This window comes from Hyperoodon ampullatus (genome assembly GCF_949752795.1).
Source record: "Hyperoodon ampullatus genome assembly, chromosome: 12".
Taxonomy (NCBI): Eukaryota; Metazoa; Chordata; class Mammalia; order Artiodactyla; family Ziphiidae; genus Hyperoodon; species Hyperoodon ampullatus.
The window spans coordinates 59,248,602-59,252,950 of record NC_136925.1 but is presented as its reverse complement, the minus strand read 5'-3'; positions in this window follow the sequence as shown (position 1 = coordinate 59,252,950).

Here is a 4,349-nt window from a genome sequence, read left to right as displayed (position 1 = left end):
ATGCTTTACGGTTTCCAAAAGTATGCTGTTCTTTTCTCCCCTAACATTCTCTTTTTCTATGTGCGTTTAAGGCTTTGAAAAACCATGTTAGTGCATTTCAGGAGAGAGAAGCCAGGCAAATCAAGTGTTCAGTTAACCATCTTTACTTAAATGTGTGTTATATTATTCTTTATGTCTTTTTGTGCCAGAAAGTTTTCATAATTTAAATTAATTAGAAGGATTTTGTGCTCTGAAATAGGTACATTCAGAACAAAGCTGGTGGTTGATTATAGCTAAGGGGATTGATCCCAAGAATGACAGGCACTGTATTGTCAGCATAACCCTATGGAACCAGCTTTCTCTACTCCACAGAGAAATTACATTTCTCCTGACCTCAAAGGAAATTGCTGTCCCTTTCTTGGTAAATGTAAATTAAAAAATACTTCTGGCTTGTTTCTTGCTACATATTGTACTTTTTTTTAGCATAGATTTGAATAGTGATTTAGTAAATTGGGAATTAAGGAACAATTAAAAAAACCCCAAAACTCACATTTTAAATTTCCAGAATTAATGACTGGTTCAAAACGATTTCCTAGGCCCACAGATTTGTATTTTAACTTTCCTACAAATGAATAGCTATCTCAGAACACTTTCAGGCACTAGATCTTTCCATCAGGTCAGAGGGCAACATGATGCAGCTCATAGAAAGCGAGTGCTTGTGGGGTGATGTCAAAAGCCTCAGGGGGAGTCTGCAAGTCTGAGAGGGGCTTTATTCATCCCAGTCAAACTCAAGGGTCCCAAGCAGTCACCACTCAAGAGACAAGGGAATGAAAGGTCTAAGTTCAGTGTGCTCCTTCATCTTCAAGAGTAACTGTTGGTAACTCCACTTACAGGCTCATCTGCCAGAGGTGGTGAAAATTTGCACTTACGGTCAAAGCTGCTGGTTTGGTTAGTCTGCTGGCCGATGTTAAACCCAGCCCGTCCTGGGAGGTTGGGTGGAGCCCCTTCGCACCAACTCATTCCCTTTGCCTTTGATGTGATTTGCCCTGGAGCTCTTCACCTCTGTATTTATGGTTAAGAGCAGACCACTTCTCTTGGAACCGTGTTTTTGGAGTCAGCCAAGGGCAACAGGACTCTTTGCATGCTTTTAATTATAGGCTGTTTTTAATGTTTTCTTCTGCACTCCTATATTTCACTTTTAGTCACTTCTGCTATACTTTTCTCTGTTTCCCCTCTCTGCTCTAACGTCATTTAATTTCAGAAGGAATCCTGCCTTATATTAATGACCAATGGAGTGAAAACAATAACTTCTGGAATTTTTATTTACAAATGTGAATTAAGTGGACAAGAAGGAATCAATTTCAGTTTCTTGAAATAGAATATATTTGTTGGGCAAGGTTGGTGCGATGGAGGAGGTAAACAAAAACTGGGTGGCTTGACTAACATTCCATAGTTTTCTTCTAGAGAAATTATTTCTAAGTGAAGAGCAGTTTTGTCTTTAGGCTTATTTATTTATTTAATTTAACATGTCCTTAAATAAGACCCCCTAGTGCCAGGCTTTAAGGAATTTATAAGAATGAGCTCATTTAATCCTAACAATCTTATGAGATAACTTTAATTTTATCCACATTTTATAAGGGATAAAAAATGAGGCACAGAGAAGTTAACTAACTTCCTTAAGGTTGCACAGCTGGCAAGTGGCAGGGCTGAGATTCAGCTCCAGGTGGTCCTCTGCTCCAAAGTCCATGCTCTTCTTTTTCTAAAATACTGAAACCATACTTTGTTACCTACAGGTGTGTTCTGCTTGTAGAAGGAAGGAAGAAAGGAAGGGAGAGAGAGAGGGGGAGACAAAAGGTGTGGAGAAGGAGGAAGGCCAGAGTGAGAAAGAATCATCAGTGACAATGATTAGTCACTTTCATCACTACATCACAAGCTGGGCTTATTTAATTCAGTACCATACATTTAAAGTACACGCCATTTGAAAATGCTTCCAAAGTAATCTTCTATATGCTGCGAAGCCAAGTGTACCTGTACTTGAAAACACTGAAATAGTGCATTCAAATCTGAATCTGCTTTAAATCAAATGTTTCAATTTTTTTTCTAAGTAGACACGGATTGCAGGGAAATAAAGAGATTATTTCATCATACTTTTCAGAGTATTCAGAAGATTCACAATAACTGGCTAGGGAGAATATGGGTATCAAAAGAAAGATTTCAATTTCTACTGTGTTCCTAAAAATTGTATTCTGTTTTCTAATGTAGACTCAATAACTGAGTTTTAACTTTTGCATAAATTGATTAGATAGATATTAGAAAGATGTATGTTTTCTGGGCAAATACAGCTCTCCCACAACATACAGATATTCTTAAACATGTGGTTATGAACTATATGATGAAATTGGAGATTTTTTTTTTTTTTTTTTGCGGTACGCAGGCCTCTCACTGTTGTGGCCTCTCCCATTGCAGAGCACAGGCTCCGGACGCGCAGGCTCAGCGGCCATGGCTCATGGGCCCAGCCGCTCCGCGGCATGTGGGATCTTCCCGGACCGGGGCACGAACCGGCGTCCCCTGCATTGGCAGGCGGACTCTCAACCACTGCGCCACTAGGGAAGCCCCTGGAGATGTATTTTAATCGCGCGTGTGTGTGTGCGTGTGCGTGTGTGTGTGCGTGTGTGTGTGCGTGTGTGTTGCAGGGGCAGAAGTCTAGAGGGTGATGTCAGGACATAGAGGAAATAAGACTTCAGAAGTGAGGTGGAAGAGTGGGATCCAAAGAGTAATTGTGTGTCAAGCAATTTGAGGAAATATAAGAGAGGAGGAGATAAAAATATTTACATTACACAGTTAATGATTCAAAATGTCATACCTAAACATTCATTTGGTTGACTGAATTTGCTTCCTAATAAATTAATTTGATAAGTTGAAACAGCTCTGCTTCGGAGCATCACATAATGAAATGCATTGGCATTTCATCCTCTCTCTGCTCTAGTCCTGCTCAGAATGGCACATCTCCATTTGTTTCTTTAGAGCCTGGATGCATTATTTCTTTATGGTGGTTTAAACTTTGTGTCTTGGCTCCACTAAGAGTATCTTGATGCAGTTCTCTCTTATATAAATACTCTTCCCCCCAATTTTTGCTTTGTTTTAGTTACTCTCCATGTTCCGACAATTCTTACCACATGGAGCAAAACATTTCTACACTATTTATTCAGAATGGAGGCCCTCATTTTGTTCTTTCTTTTGATGGAGCTCAAAATAAGAAAGTAACAATATTTCAAAAATGGTTTTATATTAAAGAAAAATGTGTGCTGTATCCACCTCAAAAGAGGAAATCTTGTCAGGTTTTTGACTAACTGTAATTTGATTCTTCTTCTAATGCTCCCTGAGTTACTTAAATCACTAAAATGCAAGCTCCATGAGGGAATGGATTTTTTTTTTTAAATGGGGCTTTTTCAGCAATATCTCCAGAATCTAGAAGTATAGGCACACAATAGGTTCTCAAAAGTATAATGAATAAATGAATAAAATAACATCCTGGAATGCAATCTAAATAAAAAATTCACAAATTTCAAATAAAAAATATTTAAAGGGATTAATCCCAACAAACTAAGGACATATTCTTTCATAGGGTTGTGTAACCATGATGATTTCTTAGAAAGGTTTTGTTTCACAATACATGTGAAAACTTTATGTGTGCTTGTTTAGAAGTTCTCATGAACACCAGCTGCTCTGATAATTTTTAATCATTGGTAAAAATCCAGAAACTTGTAAATTCTAGTGGCTATTGACAAAAGGCTGAGTAAAAAAACCCAAACTTCTCCATTAGAGAATGCATGCTGTGAACATTTCTTTCTATTAAATATTTGAGTAACATTTCTTAATTTTAAAATGTTCCTTCCGTAAAAATCACAATATTCCTAAACTTTCTGATTTTTCTGGTGTTCCCCAACCTAAAATTTCTCCTATAGATGGAAATCTTTCTTCTAACCAAAACTTCATAGAAGACTCCTCACAAGTCTGATGTCATATATCATATATACCTTAAATTTTGTGTTAATCTTTAACTTTCCTTTTCAGGCTGGGTCTTTAAATAAACTCAACTCCTACAATCATCTCTTTGCACCAGCTCATGTTAGCTGGGCAGAGCTGTCTTGGATCATCTAGTTAAGTTTCTGTTTTCTGTTGGAACATTCCAAGCTTCGGCTCTCCTGCTTTAGAAGCTCTGTTGTGAAATACTGCCAACTAGCCAAGTCGGGGAAATGGCTCTAATTGATGGAGAGTCACCTTAAAATGGGTGACCCAACAGAGGTGGTGATAATGTGGGCTGAAGCCATGAGACTGATATTGGCAGGACTCTGGTATGCCCCTTGTCA